Source organism: Bombina bombina, chromosome 12, assembly GCF_027579735.1.
Source record: "Bombina bombina isolate aBomBom1 chromosome 12, aBomBom1.pri, whole genome shotgun sequence".
In the NCBI taxonomy this organism is placed as follows: Eukaryota; Metazoa; Chordata; class Amphibia; order Anura; family Bombinatoridae; genus Bombina; species Bombina bombina.
Genome location: NC_069510.1, coordinates 150,290,699 through 150,308,671, shown reverse-complemented (window position 1 = coordinate 150,308,671; position 17,973 = coordinate 150,290,699). Strand labels below are relative to the sequence as shown.

Sequence of the window (17,973 nt, the reverse complement as noted above, 5' to 3'; positions counted from 1 at the left end):
CTGTGTATAAAGTACAGCTACTAATGATTGTGCTTTTTTTCTTTATACTGTAAGCCTGAGAGCCTCTCTAACTGTATCTCACTGTGTATAAAGTGCAGCTACTAATGATTGTGCTTTTCTCTTTATACTGTAAGCTTGAGAGCCTCTCTAACTGTATCTCAGTGTGTATAAAGTGCAGCTACTACTGATTGTGCTTTATTCTTTATACTGTAATCTTGAGAGCCTCTCTAACTGTATCTCACTGTGTATAAAGTGCAGCTACTACTGATTGTGCTTTAGTCTTTATACTGTAAGCTTGAGAGCCTCTCTAACTGTATCTCACTGTGTATAAAGTGCAGCTACTACTGATTGTGCTTTATTCTTTATACTGTAAGCCTGAAAGACTCTCTAACTGTATCTCACTGTGTATAAAGTGCAGCTACTAATGATTGTGCTTTATTCTTTATACTGTAAGCCTGAGAGCCTCTTTAACTGTATCTCACTGTGTATAAAGTACAGCTACTACTGATTGTGCTTTTTTCTTTATACTGTAAGCCTGAGAGCCTCTCTAACTGTATCTCACTGTGTATAAAGTGCAGCTACTAATGATTGTGCTTTTTTCTTTATACTGTAAGCTTGAGAGCCTCTCTAACTGTATCTCACTGTGTATAAAGTGCAGCTACTACTGATTGTGCTTTATTCTTTATACTGTAAGCCTGAGAGCCTCCCTAACTGTATCTCACTGTGTATAAAGTACAGCTACTAATGATTGTGCTTTTTTTCTTTATACTGTAAGCCTGAGAGCCTCTCTAACTGTATCTCACTGTGCATAAAGTGCAGCTACTACTGATTGTGCTTTATTCTTTATACTGTAATCTTGAGAGCCTCTCTAACTGTATCTCACTGTGTATAAAGTGCAGCTACTACTGATTGTGCTTTAGTCTTTATACTGTAAGCTTGAGAGCCTCTCTAACGGTATCTCACTGTGTATAAAGTGCAGCTACTACTGATTGTGCTTTATTCTTTATACTGTAAGCCTGAGAGCCTCTCTAACTGTATCTCACTGTGTATAAAGTGCAGTTACTAATGATTGTGCTTTATTCTTTATACTGTAAGCCTGAGAGCCTCTCTAACTGTATCTCACTGTGTATAAAGTGCAGCTACTACTGATTGTGCTTTATTCTTTATACTGTAAGCCTGAGAGCCTCCCTAACTGTATCTCACTGTGTATAAAGTACAGCTACTAATGATTGCGCTTTTTTTCTTTATACTGTAAGCCTGAGAGCCTCTCTAACTGTATCTCACTGTGTATAAAGTGCAGCTACTACTGATTGTGCTTTATTCTTTATACTGTAATCTTGAGAGCCTCTCTAACTGTATCTCACTGTGTATAAAGTACAGCTACTAATGATTGTGCTTTATTCTTTATACTGTAAGCTTGAGAGCCTCACTAACTGTATCTCACTGTGTATAAAGTGCAGCTACTACTGATTGTGCTTTATTCTTTATACTGTAAGCCTGAAAGACTCTCTAACTGTATCTCACTGTGCATAAAGTACAGCTACTAATGATTGTGCTTTATTCTTTATACTGTAAGCCTGAGAGCCTCTCTAACTGTATCTCACTGAGTATAAAGTGCAGCTACTAATGATTGTGCTTTTTTCTTTATACTGTAAGCCTGAGAGCCTCTCTAACTGTATCTCGCTGTGTATAAAGTGCAGCTACTACTGATTGTGCTTTATTTTTTATACTGTAAGCTTGAGAGTCTCACTAACTGTATCTCACTGTGTATAAAGTGCAGCTACTACTGATTGTGCTTTATTTTTTATACTGTAAGCTTGAGAGTCTCACTAACTGTACCTCACTATGTATAAAGTGCAGCTACTATTGATTGTGCTTTATTTTTTATACTGTAAGCTTGAGAGCCTCACTAACTGTATCTCACTGTGTATAAAGTGCAGCTACTACTGATTGTGCTTTATTCTTTATACTGTAATCTTGAGAGTCTCTCTAACTGTATCTCACTGTGTATAAAGTGCAGCTACTACTGATTGTGCTGTACTCTTTATACTGTAAGCTTGAGAGCCTCACTAACTGTATCTCACTGTGTATAAAGTGCAGCTACTACTGATTGTGCTTTATTCTTTATACTGTAAGCTTGAGAGTCTCACTAACTGTATCTCACTGTGTATAAAGTGCTGCTACTATTGATTGTGCTTTATTTTTTATACTGTAAGCTTGAGAGCCTCACTAACTGTATCTCACTGTGTATAAAGTGCAGCTACTACTGATTGTGCTTTATTCTTTATACTGTAAGCTTGAGACCTTTCTCACTTTATCTCACTGTGTATAAAGTGCAGCTACTACTGATTGTGCTTTATTCTTTATACTGTAAGCTTGAGAGCCTCTCTAACTGTATCTCACTGTGTATAAAGTGCAGCTACTACTGATTGTGCTTTATTCTTTATACTGTGAGCTTGAGAGTCTCTCTAACTGTATCTCACTGTGTATAAAGTGCAGCTACTACTGATTGGGCTTTATTCTTTATACTGTAAGCTTGAGAGTCTCTCTAACTGTAGCTCACTGTGTATAAAGTGCAGCTACTACTGATTATGCTTTATTCGTTATACTGTAAGCTTGAGAGCCTCTCTAACTGTAACTCACTGTGTATAAAGTGCAGCTACTGCTGATTGTGCTTTATTCTTTGTACTGTAAGCCTGAGAGACTGACTAACTGTATCTCACTGTGTATAAAGTGCAGCTACTACTGATTGTGCTTTATTGTTTATACTGTAATCCTGAGAGCCTCTCTAACTGTATCTCACTGTGTATAAAGTGCAGCTACTACTGATTGTGCTTTATTCTTTATACTGTAAGCCTGAGAGCCTCTCTAACTGTATTTCACTATGTATAAAGTGCAGCTACTAATGATTGTGCTGTATGCTTTATACTGTAAGCTTGAGAGCCTCACTAACTGTATCTCACTGTGTATAAAATGCAGCTACTACTGATTGTGCTTTATTCTTTATAATGTAAGCTTGAGAGTCTCTCTAACTGTATCTCACTGTGTATAAAGTACAGCTACTAATGATTGTGCTGTATTCTTTATTCTGTAAGCTTGAGAGCCTCACTAACTGTATCTCACTGTGTATAAAGTGCAGCTACTACTGATTGTGCTTTATTCTTTATAATGTAAGCTTGAGAGCCTCTCTAACTGTATCTCACTGTGTATAACGTGCAGCTACTACTGATTGTGCTTTATTCTTTATATTGTAAGCTTGAGAGCCTCTCTAACTGTATCTCACTGTGTATAAAGTGCAGCTACTATTGATTGTGCTTTATTCTTTATACTGTAAGCTTGAGAGCCTCTCTAACTGTAACTCACTGTGTATAAAGTGCAGCTACTACTGATTGTGCTTTATTCTTTATAATGTAAGCTTGAGAGTCTCTCTAACTGTATCTCACTGTGTATAAAGTGCAGCTACTACTGACTGTGCTTTATTCTTTATAATGTACGCTTGAGAGTCTCTCTAACTGTATCTCACTGTGTATAAAGTGCAGCTACTACTGACTGTGCTTTATTCTTTATAATGTACACTTGAGAGTCTCTCTAACTGTATCTCACTGTGTATAAAGTGCAGCTACTACTGATTGTGCTTTATTCTTTATACTGTAAGCTTGAGAGCCTCTCTAACTGTATCTCACTGTGTATAACGTGCAGCTACTACTGATTGTGCTTTATTCTTTATATTGTAAGCTTGAGAGCCTCTCTAACTGTAACTCACTGTGTATAAAGTGCAGCTACTACTGACTGTGCTTTATTCTTTATAATGTATGCTTGAGAGCCTCTCTAACTGTATCTCACTGTGTATAAAGTGCAGCTACTACTGATTGTGCTGTATTCTTTATACTGTAAGCTTGAGAGTCTCACTAACTGTATCTCACTTTGTATAAAGTGCAGCTACTACTGATTGTGCTTTACTCGTTATACTGTAAGCTTGAGAGCCTCACTAATTGTATCTCACTGTGTTTAAAGTGCAGTGTGACGGATACCCCGGCTACCCCGACTGGGTAGCTCCTCCAAATGGGTCCTGCTTCCTCCCTGCTGACTGCAGCTATGTAGCTGGCAAGTGACCACAGCCTGTAGCCACCCCTGATGCCCGACAGCACCAGTACTCAGGGTCCCACCCTGTGGCAGACTCCAGCTACCCAGACTAGGTAGCTCTGCCAGAGTGTCCTTCCTCTGCCTGGAACAGGCTGCTATGTAGCCCAGGAAAGTGATTTTAGCTGGAGCACACCAAAATAACTAGACAGACTAGCCTTCAGGTGAAACAAGAACTGATTTTATTGTACAACATACACTCCTTTTATACACAAAGCTCATCTTGATAAGACAATGGACAATCCCACTATTTTCCCGCCATTCCCGCCCCTCCAGACAGCCCGGCACCTCCATAGGAGCCACAGTTTCACATAATCCCAAAACCTAGGGGTGGCAGTTTCGGGGTGATCCTGGTGGAGCGGCGGCAGTTACGGCAGAGTTACAGATTGTTGAAGTTATGGGGTTAGGGGTGTCCAAAACCCCCAGTTCCCAAAGGGGCTCCCCTCTGATAATTGCCACAGCTCTTGTCCTCCCTAGGGGCTACCAATCCCCAAAAGAGCGGAGCTCTGGGGCAAAGGGCTGCTGGAGCGACCAGGGGTAAAGTTAGCGGGTGTCCTGCTATCCTGTGGCCGACCGGGAGTTCCAGGAGTCCGGCCAGCCAAGGAGGGTTTTCCTGGTCATACACCAGCTCTCCACTAAACAAGCAAACAAAAGCTTCCAGAGATTGTGGTTGCTCTAAGGAGCCCAAAACCACTGAGAAACAACAGGGGTAAGGTTGTAGAGGGGGTTGGGGGTAGCCTTAGCTGTCTGGTATCCGTGACATCTCCCCCCCTCCAGTACGGCAGACCCGGCTAGACCCTTAACGGGTCAGCCTGGGGCTGTCAGACGGTGGACCTCCACTTGTCGGTTGCTGGGAGAGGTTATCCCATCTCTCCTGAGCTTGGGGCATCCTAGGGGGTTCCTGCTGGCGTTTATACCCTGTGCCCTGGGCGCAGGAATAGTCACATAATGCAAAGTCCCAAACAAGTTTGCTAAGGCCGGCTCCCAAACAATTGCTGTTCCACAAGTTTCAGTGTCCTTTAGTTCCATGGCCAAACTGTCTCCCTCTGTGACACTCTGTTGAGTACCGGCTGACCCACCCACAAACAAAGCCAGTGCCAGTTTCCTGGCTGTATCCCACCCCAGACCAGAGGGGGAGGTTGCTCCTTGGTGGGGCAGGCAAAGCTCGGGTGCCCAAACATGTGGCACCAACTGTATAAGCTTTTATCCTCCTTGCCTAATGCAACGCCTGCCCCCGGTGAGAAATACTCCGGGACAAGAAAAGGGTAGAGACCCTGCCAAGCTAATGAGGGGAGAGTATATACAAAGAAAGCGGGTCTCAAGCGAAAGGTGAAATTCAAAAGCACCTTTATTGTGAGCAACATAGAAAGTTAAATAATAATAGAACATAAAATAACTACATGTAGACTAAGTGGTCAGACGCGTTTCGGCTCACGCCTTCATCTGTGACCTATACATTATACTGTGCTAAGCATGTATATACCCTAAGGGCATTTCTGATTGGTTGATTGATGCACAGAACAATCAGTTGATTGACACTAAGAGAACACCCTCTTGAGATTTTAACCCCTGGAAAAATGCATGTTACAAAAAATGCATGTTGTAAAAGGACGGATTAACATCAATAAGAGCTTATATGCAGGAAAAGAAAAAAGGAAATAATAATAATACAAAAACAAACACAAAAACAAAGGCAAAAACTAGGCACAAAATCTAAAACATAAAACATAAAACATAAAACATATAAAATATAGTAAAACAGAGGAGTTTACTTATATATAGCAAAAAAATAATAATAATAAACAATACAATGATATTAAAAAATTATTATGTGTACAGATGTACCTGCTAAAACACCGCTCAGACATGTGAAATTTATATAATTTTATTATCAAATGTTATTATTAATTAATATTATTTGATGTTATTTAATTTTTGTTATGTTGATTGCAGGCTCTCAATGTGTAAACCTATAATAGTGAGCTAAAAAGAGAAGAAAAATAGTGCTTGATAAGGGGGGAGGTTGCCTGGACTATTGACATGTCATGTCACTAAGTCTTTAAAGACATTTTAAACTGTATAAGTTGTCACTTGAACTATCATCCCCTTGCCAAGTCAAAACTCTTTTATCACAATACTTGATCACTGAATCCTAAATTTTATACCACATTGAGAGCACTGCAAAAAGCCATAGATTCTCATAACGAGTGTTTCTCAGCAGTAATTGATCTGGAACATATATTATATGTACTATAATATTGAACTCCTCTTACCCTATTATAGGGAACCCCACTCTTATAAACAACCTTCCCCAGAGATGAAGTAATGATAATAAAGAAAGTCATTTAAAGACACAGAATTATCTCCTATGGTGTCCATGGCGCCAGAGTAAACTGAGTGCACAGTACTAAGGGTCGGGATGACGTGGGTACCCTTTAATTCTTCCTACCAGGATATCCACTCTGATGAGTCGCTCCATAAGCCCAGCTCTAAAATTGTATGATGCTAAATCTGTGCTACCAGGGTGAGATTAAGTTCCTATTTCCAGACATTTATGATGTCTGAATCAATATTGAAGCCTAATGGTACTCTTGTTCGCAGAACAAAAATCCAAAACGCTTCTCTCTTAGAGAGGATCTCATCCAGATTTCCCCCCCTTTGGGGGCGACGAATTTGTTCTATCACAAGCCACTTGAATGTGTTCACTTTGCAGTCAGAGGGGGAGGTTGCTCCTTGGTGGGGCAGGCAAAGCTCGGGTGCCCAAACATGTGGCACCAACTGTATAAGCTTTTATCCTCCTTGCCTAATGCAACACCTGCCCCCGGTGAGAAATACTCCGGGACAAGAAAAGGGTAGAGACCCTGCCAAGCTAATGAGGGGAGAGACCGTCTGTTTCTTCTCCCGAGAAGGAGATCTACCACTGGGGAGGGGGGTCTGCTACCTCCGCTCCATGGGAAACTGTGCTGTCACTGGGGAGGGAGACCGGCTGTCTCTGCTCCCTGAAAGGGGTTCTGCTTACAGGGAGAGAAGATGACTACCTCCACTCCCAGGGGATGGCTCTGCCGCTGGGGAGAGAGACCGACTGTCTCCTCTCCCGGTTCCTGGCTCTGCTGCTGGGGAGAGAGACCGACTGTCTCCTCTCCCAGGAAGGGGTTCTGTTTACGGGGAGGGAGGAGGACTACATCTGCTCCCAGGGGATGGCTCTGCCGCTGGGGAGAGAGACCGACTGTCTTCTCTCCCGGCTCCTGGCTCTGCCACTGGGGAGAGAAACCGACTGTCTCCTCTCCCAGGAGGGGGTTCTGCTTACGGGGAGGGAGGACGACTACCTCTGCTCCCAGGGGATGGCTCTGCCGCTGGGGAGAGAGACCAACTGTCTCCTCTCCCAGGAAGGGGTTCTGCTTACGGGGAGGGAGGACGACTACCTTCGCTCCCAGGGGATGGCTCTGCTGCTGGGGAGAGAGACCGACTGTCTCCTCTCCCGGGAAGGGGTTCTGCTGCTGGGTAAAGTTATTGACATCCATCTCTACCTGCAAGGGTTTCTCTGTAAGGGGAGGGAGGACGATTACCTCTGCTCCCAGGTTTCCTGGAGCTGTTACAGGTGCTGGGCAGAGGCCAGCGGCTCTCTGCCCTGTTGTCAGCACTTCTGCTGGGGTGGCTCCCTTGTCCAAGTCTATAAGCTCAGAGCCAGACTGCTGATCAGGATCCAGCAGCCCTGGTTCCCTTTGTCTTTGCTGCCACTCCTCCACGGTCGAGCTCCATGAATCCCAGAGGGCTGCACCCCAGATCTGTATACCCCTGGCACGCTGCTTAGCGAGATCCAGCAGCCTCTTGTATTCCTTGACCAGTGCCTCTTCCTGGTCATTTATAAAATCCAGATCATCCAGCAGCCAGGTCTCCTCCAAGAGATCCAGCAGTTCCTCTTGGAGCCCAGAGATATCCTCCAGACCCTTGTCTGTCTTGCTCCCAAACTGTGGGTCCTCTGTCCTTTTTGTAAACAGCAATCCAGGGCCGCCGAAGCCAAAGCCCTCTGTGGGGGAGCTATCCTCCAGCCATGGCTGCACTTGAATAGCGAGCCATTGGAGGGCCCGATAGCCGTTCTCCACCCACATCTCTTGCTGGATCAGTCTATGTAGAACAGCTAGCCATTCCTTCTTTGGCTGTTCTCCCAGGAAAGGCAGTCTCATGGTCCACCGAACCTGGAATCTCGTGTCATTCGTGGGGAGGACCTTTCCATTTTCCTGCTCCTGTTGAAGAGCCTCCCACCAGAGGTCTTGGAGGGCAAGGTTCCTCCATGCCAGAACGTCCGAACAAGGATAATTTGTTCCGGTCAGCATCTTTTGTACTCTCCCTAGGAACTCTGCCTCCATATTTACCGGCTACTGTGGTACGTCTCCTCTGTCAGCAGAAACTGTGTGAAAGAAGCAGATCCCACCGCTGCCAGCCAATGTGATGGATTCCCCGGCTACCCTGACTGGGTAGCTCCGCCAAATGGGTCCTGCTTCCTCCCTGCTGACTTCAGCTATGTAGCTGGCAAGTGACCACAGCCTGTAGCCACCACTGATGCCCGACAGCACCAGTACTCAGGGTCCCACCCTGTGGCAGACTCCAGCTACCCAGACTAGGTAGCTCTGCCAGAGTGTCCTTCCTCTGCCTGGAACAGGCTGCTATTTAGCCCAGGAAAGTGATTTTAGCTGGATCCCACCCAAATAACTAGACAGACTAGCCTTCAGGTGAAACAAGAACTGATTTTATTGTACAACATACACTCCTTTTATACACACAGCTCATCTTGATAAGACAATGGACAATCCCCCTATTTTCCCGCCATTCCCGCCCCTCCAGACAGCCCGGCACCTCCATAGGAGCCAAAGTCTCACATAATCCCAAAACCTAGGGGTGGCAGTTTTGGGTGATCATTTTAAAGCTCTCGGTCCCCAGATGCCACAGTCCAAAAATCAGCATGATTTGTTACTGGGGACCGGAGTTACAGATTGTTGAAGTTATGGGGTTAGGGGTGTCCAAAACCCCCAGTTCCCAAAGGAGCTCCCCTCTGATAATTGCCACAGCTTTTGTCCTCCCTAGGGGCTACCAATCCCCAAAAGAGCGGAGCTCTGGGGCAAAGGGCTGCTGGAGCGACCAGGGGTAAAGTTAGCGGGTGTCCTGCTGTCCTGTGGCCGACCGGGAGTTACAGGAGCCCGGCCAGCCTAGGAGGGTTTTCCTGGTCATACACCAGCTCTTCACAAAACAAGCAAACAAAAGCTTCCAGAGATTGTGGTTGCTCTGAGGAGCCCCAAACCACTGAGAAACAACAGGGGTAAGGTTGTAAGGGCAGTTGGGGGTAGCCTTAGCTGTCTGGTATCCGTGACATGCAGCTACTACTGATTGTGCTTTATTCTTCCCTAAGGTTCACTTTGAGTGGATGCCAGAGTATTGATGATGAGTGCCCTGCTAAGTATGACAAGCGTAAAAGAAACAAGAACAATGCGGGAAAAGAGAATCAAGCACCCGAGAGGTAACATATGCTTTTGAAAATAATGGTATGTTTCCATTAACGGACCAAAACTCAAAGCACCATCTACTGGCAGTCTGTATTCACCAACAAAGGGGCAGTCCATTCATGTGGAAAAGTACCAATAACATTAAATACATATACATATGTAAATGACCAATCCCAGTACCGAGGAACTGTAGAATAGTGAAAAATTCAGTTTTCATGAATCTAGACCATATATTGTTCTAGACATCTAAAATGACCATTTCAGAGTGTATTGCAAAATAATATAATTATTCCAATTCATCTTAGAATAATAAGAAAATATGTAAAAAAAGTGTTGTATTTTATCAATACCCTTTTTTTTTTTAATTTGATGCGTCAATTTTGTTACTGAAATAAAATGTAAAACCCATGGTCGGGGGGTGGAGAGGAGGAGTTGTGATTACCGTAGCTAATGCTGTTCATGCATCGAATGGGTCATTTTTCAAGATATTTCCCAATAACAAAATGGTGTTATTGATTGGATTGTGATTACACAGAACTTGATGAAAAAAACGGGATTGGAGACTTTGGAAACGATCCCATAGGTATATGCCAGCAGTATTGCAGAAATAAAATATGTTACCACATTACAGCATTTTGTTTTAACAAATGTATGTTCCTTTAACACACAGCTACAGAAATGGAGAGAATAGTGTGCAAAAGAATGCAATGGATAATTATCACATGGGTTAACAAGAAGGTGACATCAGTAACAAAACAAACAAATCTTTCTATTCTGTGACCCAGAGGTCAAGCACTAAGTGACCTTCACAAGGCTGAAAAGTGACTTCATATTCTCATGTACACAAAACTTCTTTATGGACACTCACAGAGGAGAAGTCAGGTCTGGCTATTACACAGAACACAGAACGGATCCATTCAGTCGGCATCAAGTAAAACCTTTTTTTTATCAACAAAACTATTCTTAATATATACTCGTTGGTTTTGCCTTTAATTTAGAGATCTGTAATAAACTGTGCCATAGAATACAGTGGCCCCCAAATCCAATCTTTTAGGATTGTGTGTTAATGTCTTTTTTCCCCAGGTTTTTCAAACTCATTAAAAGAGTTTTGAATGAATAAAGAATACAGCAAGAAAATCTTGTTAAATATGTAAAAACCAAATAAAATATAACTATAACAAACAAGTATATTACAGGTAGGACTTGGTGGCTAATGAGATTTACTATTGACTGGATATTTCACTTACCCATTAATATTACCTTATGGTGTGTGCACATTTAACAATTTTATAGCATTTTAAATAATTAAATATCGTTTAACATTCTTTAAATCCTCATAAATAGAGAATCCCTGATGATGTCTATTATACATTTATATTTTAATAGTTAACAATAGTTTTAGATTTTTAGTAAACCAAATATAAAAATGAGCTTATTAATGTAAACTGTGCACGTGCAGAAACATTATAGTGACCTAACAGTTAAAATAAGAATACTGCACTATTGCATGTGTATAACTCTGTGTTTTCGCCTTCAAAAGGGTTAAAGTGAGTTCCAGAGCAGCAATGTATTACTGTGAGCTAACTGAACCAGGGATTTGGCTACATTTGGGGTTGATCACAATTCATTGGAAAAGCTAAAAGCAGTCCTGTTATTGGTGTAGTGGTTGAGGGTTGTAGCTGTTATTAGGTAACAGCAGATACACGTGATGATGGGTAATGTAGCTTTAGTGATTTTATTAAGGTTATTGGTATAATGGTTAAGGGTTGTAGCTGTTATTAGGTAACAGCAGATACACGTGATTATGGGTAATGTAGCTTTAGAAGCTTTATTTAGGTTGTTGGTGCAGTGGTTGAGGTTTGTAGCTGTTATAAGGTAACGTCAGATACAAGTGATGATGGGTAATGCAGCTTTATTAAGGTTATTGGTATAATGGTTAAGGGTTGTAGCTGTTATTAGGTAACATCAGATACATGTGATGATGAGTAATGTAGCTTTAGAAACTTTATTAAGGTTATTGGTGTATGGTTGAGGTTTGTAACTGTTATAAAGTAACAACAGATACATGTGATGATGGGTAATGTAGCTTTATTGAGGTTATTGGTATAGTGGTTGAGGTTTGTAACTGTTATAAGGTAACAGCAGATACATGTGATGATGGGTAATGTAGCTTTAGAAGCTTTATTAAGGTTATTGGTGTAGTGGTTGAGGTTTGTAGCTGTTATTAGGTAACAGCAGATACATGTGATTATGGGTAATGTAGCTTTAGTAGCTTTATTAAGGTTATTGGTGTAGTGGTTGAGGGTTGTAGCTGTTATTAGGTAACAGCAGATATATGTGATGAAGGGTAATGTAGCTTTAGAAGCTTTATTAAGGTTATTGGTGTAGTGGTTGAGGTTTCTAGCTGTTATAAGGTAGCAGCAGATACATGTGATGATGGGAAATGTAGCTTAATTAGCTTTATTAAGGTTATTGGTATAGTGGTTGAGGTGTGTAGCTGTTATAAGGTAACAGCAGATACCTGTGAATATGTGATGATGGGTAATGTAACTTTAGAAGCTTTATTAAGGTTATTGGTGTAATGGTTGAGGTTTGTAACTGTTATTAGGTAACAGCAGATACATTTGATGATGGGTAATATAGCTTTAGAAGCTTTATTTAGGTTATTGGTGTAATGGTTGAGGTTTGTAACTGTTATAAGGTAACAGCAGATACATGTGATGATGGGTAATGTAGCTTTAGTGGTTTTATTAAGGTTATTGATGTAGTGGTTGAAGTTTGTAGCTGTTATAAGGTAACAGCAGATACATGTGATGATGGGTAATGTAACTTTAGTGGTTTTATTAAGGTTATTGGTGTAGTGGTTAAGGTTTGTAACTGTTATAAGGTAACAGCAGATAAATGTGATGAAGGGTAATGTAGCTTTAGTAGCTTTATTAAGGTTATTGGTGTAGTGGTTGAGTTTTTAGCTGTTATTAGGTAACAGCAGATACATGTGATGATGGGTAATACAGCTTTATTAGCTGTATTAAGGTTATTGGTGTAGTGGTTGAGGTTTGTAACTGTTATAAGCTAACAGCAGATACATGTGATGATGGGTAATGCAGCTTTAGAAGCTTTATAAAGGTTATTGGTGTAATGGTTGAGGTTTGTAGCTGTTATAAGTTAACAGCAGATACATGTGATGATGGGTAATGTAGCTTTATTAAGGTTAATGGTGTAATGGTTGAGGTTTGTAGCTGTTATACGGTAACAGCAGATACATGTGATGATGGGTAATGCAGCTTTAGAAGCTTTATTGAGGTTATTGGTGTAGTGGTTGAGGTGTGTAGCTGTTATAAGGTAACAGCAGATACATGTGATGATGGGTAATGTAGCGTTAGAAGCTTTATTGAGGTTATTGGTGTAGTGGTTGAGGTTTGTAGCTGTTATAAGGTAACAGCAGATACACGTGATGATGGGTAATGTAGCTTTATTAAGGCTATTGGTGTAATGGTTGAGGTTTGTAGCTGTTATAAGGTAACAGCAGATACACGTAATGATGGCTAATGTAGCTTTAGAATCTTTATTGAGGTTATTGGTGTAATGGATGAGGTTTGTAGCTGTTATAAGGTAACAACAGATACATGTGATGAAGGCTAATGTAGCTTTAGAAGCTTTATTAAGGTTATTGAAGCCTACACAATTATCACATATATGTCTTTGTTATAACAAGAGGTCTGAGACAGGGTGAAGCTTGAGAAAGAGCAGAAGTAGTGTCAATAGATGAATAAGTTTAGGTATTGTCAGTGGGATGCATTATACAGGATGTCCATCAGGACACAGTATATAGCAAAGGTTACAGGTCACAATGCACAGATAATAGCTAGCAGTGCATATTATTAAGTAATAGCCAGCAGGTCATAATATGCAGGTAATGGCTAGAAGAATATGGCAGCAGGTAATGGTCAGTAGGTCATTGTATACAGGTGTTGGATGGCAGGACACACTATACAGGTAATGGATGGCAGGACACAATATGCAGGTAATGGCCAGAAGGATATGGCAGCAGGTTATGGTCAGTAGAACATTGTATACAGGTATTTGATGGCAGGAGACAATAGGCAGGTGATCAATGGCAGGACACAGTATGTAGGTAATGGTCAGAAGGTCACAGTATGTAGGTAATGGTCAGCAGGACATAGTATGTAGGTAATGGTCAGCAGGACACAGTATGTAGGTATTGGTCAGCAGGACATAGTATGTAGATAATGGTCAGCAGGACACAGAATATAGGTAATGGTCAGCAGGACACAGGATGTAGGTAATGGTTAGCAGGACATAGCAGCAGGTAATGGTCAACAGGACATAGTATGTAGGTAATGGTCAGCAGGACACAGTTTGAAGGTAATGGTCAGCAGGACACAGTATGTAGGTAATGGTCAGCAGGACATAGTATGTAGGTAATGGTCAGCAGGACATAGTATTTAGGTAATGATTAGCAGGACACAGTATATAGGTAATGGTCAGCAGGACATAGTATGTAGGTAATGGTCAGAAATACACATTATGTAGGTAATGGTCAGCAGGACACATGATGTAGGTGATGGTCAGCAGGACACAGTATGAAGGTAATGGTCAGCAGGACACTATGAAGGTAATGGTTAGCAGGTCACAGTATGTAGGTAATGGTCAGAAGGACACAGTATGACGGTAATGGTCAGCAGGACACAGTATGTAGGTAATGGTCAGCAGGTCACAGTATGTAGGTAAAGGTCAACAGGACACAGGATGTAGGTAAAGGTAAGCAGGACATAGTATGTAGGTAATGGTCAGTGGGACACAGTATGTAGGTAATGGTCAGCAGGGCACAGGATGTAGGTAATGGTTAGCAGGACATAGCAGCAGGTAATGGTCAACAGGACATAGTATGTAGGTAATGGTCAGCAGGACACAGTATGAAGGTAATGATCCTTGATAAATATTGGTTAAACTTTTTAATTAAATCCATTGTTATTCAGTTTCTATTCCAACGATTTAACTGATACAGGTGATTCTATTTTGAAAAAGGAGAATTCTCAAACGGACAACAATTTTATATTTGTTACGGTTACCCTTAGTCTCGCTGAGAGATGGACCGCTTAGTAGCCTGGATTCCTATTGCTGAAGAGGGGAGAAACTGCTTTCCATAGTATTCTATATGAGTCTCGCAAATGTAGAATAATCCCCCTTAGCTGTAGTACAGCTAGGATACCCTTCTGCCCACAAAAACGAGTCAACGCTGCGATTGAGGGACAACCAAGAACTGAGGACTGGGATGCCCAGCCTGCTTTTTATTTAGGTTACATGCACACAGGGCACTCCCAGGGGGGGAAGCATAAAATCCCCCATCACACATTTAGACAAAGCCCTTGGACAGGCCACAGCAGATAACAAGTACACACAAGAAAACAATTGAGTCCTTCTTATCACCTAGCAGTGAATGCTTATCACAAACTTAATTACAGTACACAATATGCTAGGAAACCTGCCTCAGAAAATAGTTTTCTCAAAACTGAACAGAGTTAACCCTTTATGAAATGATACTTGTTACAGTTTTCTTGGAGCCCTTCTTAGGCGCTGGCTTGGCTGGTTCAGGCATTGCTGCTGGGAAATAAGTTTCTTCACAACAAAATAACTAATGCTTCTGTAACAGTGCTCCCTTTCTGTGGAACACTCTGGCAGACACGGTCTGACCCCTTTTCGGGGCAGACTAAGGCTGTCCAGACCGCTGGTTATGCGGGGCTGAGGTCGGTTTGTCTGGACAACCCGTCGGCGTTGCCATTCTGTTTCCCAGGTCTGTAAGTAATGGTGAAATTGAAGGGTTGCAACGATAAACTCCAACGTAATAGCCTGCCATTATCTCCAGAGACCCGGTTCAGCCACACCAACGGGTTATGGTCGGTGACCAGAGTGAACTCCTGCCCATATAAATAGGGAGTCAATTTCTTTAATGCCCACACCAAAGCCAAACACTCCTTTTCGACCGCTGCATAGCTGACTTCGCGGGGCAGGAGCTTCCGGCTGATGTAGGCAACTGGATGCTCCCCTCCATCTTCGCCTACTTGGCTGAGGACGGCTCCCAGCCCGAACATGGAAGCATCTGTATGGACGATAAAACGTTTGTTAAGGGCTGGAGCCGCCAAGACAGGAGCGTTAATTAGAGCATTTTTGAGAGCCTGGAAAGCCGTTTCACAGTGGGGAGACCACAGGACCTGTCGAGGTAAGTTCTTCTTGGTCAAGTCAGTCAGGGGTTTGGCAAGTGTGCTGTAGTCTGGTACGAACCGTCTATAGTACCCTGCCGTGCCCAGGAAGGCTAGGACCTGAGTCTTAGTGATGGGGGTGGGCCAATTGGCGACAGCTTCTATCTTGGCCGGCTCTGGTCACTGCTTTCCACACCCCACCCGGTGACCCAGGTACTGTACCTCGGCCATCCCAAAGTGGCATTTTTCTGGCTTCAGAGTCAGGCCAGCAGCCCGGATCTGATCCAGAACCATTCCTATGTGAGCTAAGTGGTCCTCCCATGACTCACTGTGGATCGCTATGTCGTCCAGGTAGGCGCAAGCAAAACTCTGGAAGCCATCCAGGAGCCTATCCACCAAGCGCTGGAATGTAGCTGGGGCATTCTTCATCCCAAACGGCATTACCCTAAACTGATATAAGCCGAATGGGGTGACGAATGCCGACTTGGGGATAGCCTCCGGGGCCAGGGGAATCTGCCAGTAACCTTTGCAGAGGTCAATAGTGGTCAGGTAATTTCCCCTGGCTATACGATCGAGTAGCTCGTCTACCCTGGGCATAGGGTAAGCGTCCGTCACGGTCTTTTCATTGAGCCTCCGATAGTCTACGCAGAACCGGGTGGTCCCATCTTTCTTGGGCACCAAGACAACTGGGGAGGCCCAGGGACTATCGGAGGGCTCAATTACCCTGAGTTGGAGCATCTCATCGATCTCCTTCTTCATTCCTATCCTAACTGCTTCGGGGATTCGGTACGGAGCCTGGCGCAAGGGAGCTTGTCCCGGAGTATCTACCTGGTGGGTGGTTAAAGTAGTGTACCCTGGCTTCGGGGAGAAGGTGAGGTGTTTGGACTGTAGGAGTTGGTTGAGCTGCTCCCTTTCAGTGGGGCTAAGTCGGTCTCCTATCTGAACCTGAGCCACTATACCTGTGGGGAGACTCTTTTCTAATAGGTCTGGAATGGGTAGACTGTCGGGGCCTTCCTGAGGGGAACAACATACGGCCGTCACGTTCTCTGGTTGCTCAAAATATTCCTTGAGCATGTTTACATGGAATGTCTTTCTCAGATTGTTGTTGTGGCAGCTAGCTATCACATAAGTGGTGTCTCCCCTTTTCTCTACGATCTGGTAGGGGCCCTGCCAGGACGCCTGCAATTTGTCTGTCTTCACCGGCTTAAGTACTAACACCTTTTGTCCTATGGTAAAGATTCTCTTTCGGGCCCCCCGATCGTACCATACTTTCTGTCTTCTCTGGGCCGACTGGAGATTAGCCCGCACGGATTTGGCTAATTGCTCCATTCGGTCCCTGAGTTCCAGCACGTATGGCACAATGGGGACACCGTCAGTCTCCATCTCTCCCTCCCAGTGCTCCCGGATCAGGTTTAGGGGTCCCCGTACCTTTCTTCCGTAGAGCAACTCGAAGGGAGAGAACCCTGTCGTTTCCTGGGGCACCTCCCGATAAGCAAAAAGGAGGTGCGGCAGGAAGCGTTCCCAGTCTCGGTATTCCTGAGTGAACGTCTTGAGCATTTGCTTGAGGGTCCCATTGAACCTCTCACACAGCCCGTTCGTCTGGGGGTGGTATGGGGAGCTCAGGAGGGACTTAATTTTGCAAACCTGCCAGAGTTGTTGGGTCAATTCAGCCGTAAATTGGGTGCCTCGGTCGGATAGGATTTCTTTTGGAAATCCTACCCGGGAGAACACCTGTACTAGTGCATTCGCTACCGTATCCGCTTGTATGTTGGATAGGGCGACAGCCTCTGGGTACCTGGTAGCGTAGTCCACTACGGTAAGAATGTAGCGCTTACCGGAGGGACTAGGGGTAGCCAGTGGTCCCACTAGGTCAATAGCAACCCGGCTGAAGGGTTCCTCTACAATGGGCATATTTACTAGATGGGCTTTAGGGTGATCGCCTCGCCTTCCTACTCGTTGACACACATCGCAGGTGTTACAGTAAGTTCTAACGTCAGCGTGTACCCCTGGCCAAAAGAACGTGTGAGTAATGCGGTGTAGGGTACGGGTTACAGCTAGGTGGCCTGCTAAGGGGATGTCGTGGCCTATCTTGAGGATTTCTTGACGGTATTTGC

The 17,973-nt window shown here is 43.5% G+C and overlaps 1 long non-coding RNA gene across 1 annotated transcript in view; it reads left to right on the top strand.

Moving 5' to 3' along the window:
* LOC128642759 (uncharacterized) overlaps positions 1–9,623 on the top strand; it is a 107,389-nt gene extending 97,766 nt beyond the window's left edge. The window contains exon 3 of the long non-coding RNA XR_008399703.1: positions 9,545–9,623. This is a non-coding gene — a long non-coding RNA (uncharacterized LOC128642759). The remainder of the gene's footprint in view (positions 1–9,544) is intronic.
* The last annotated feature ends 8,350 nt before the right edge of the window (positions 9,624–17,973 follow it).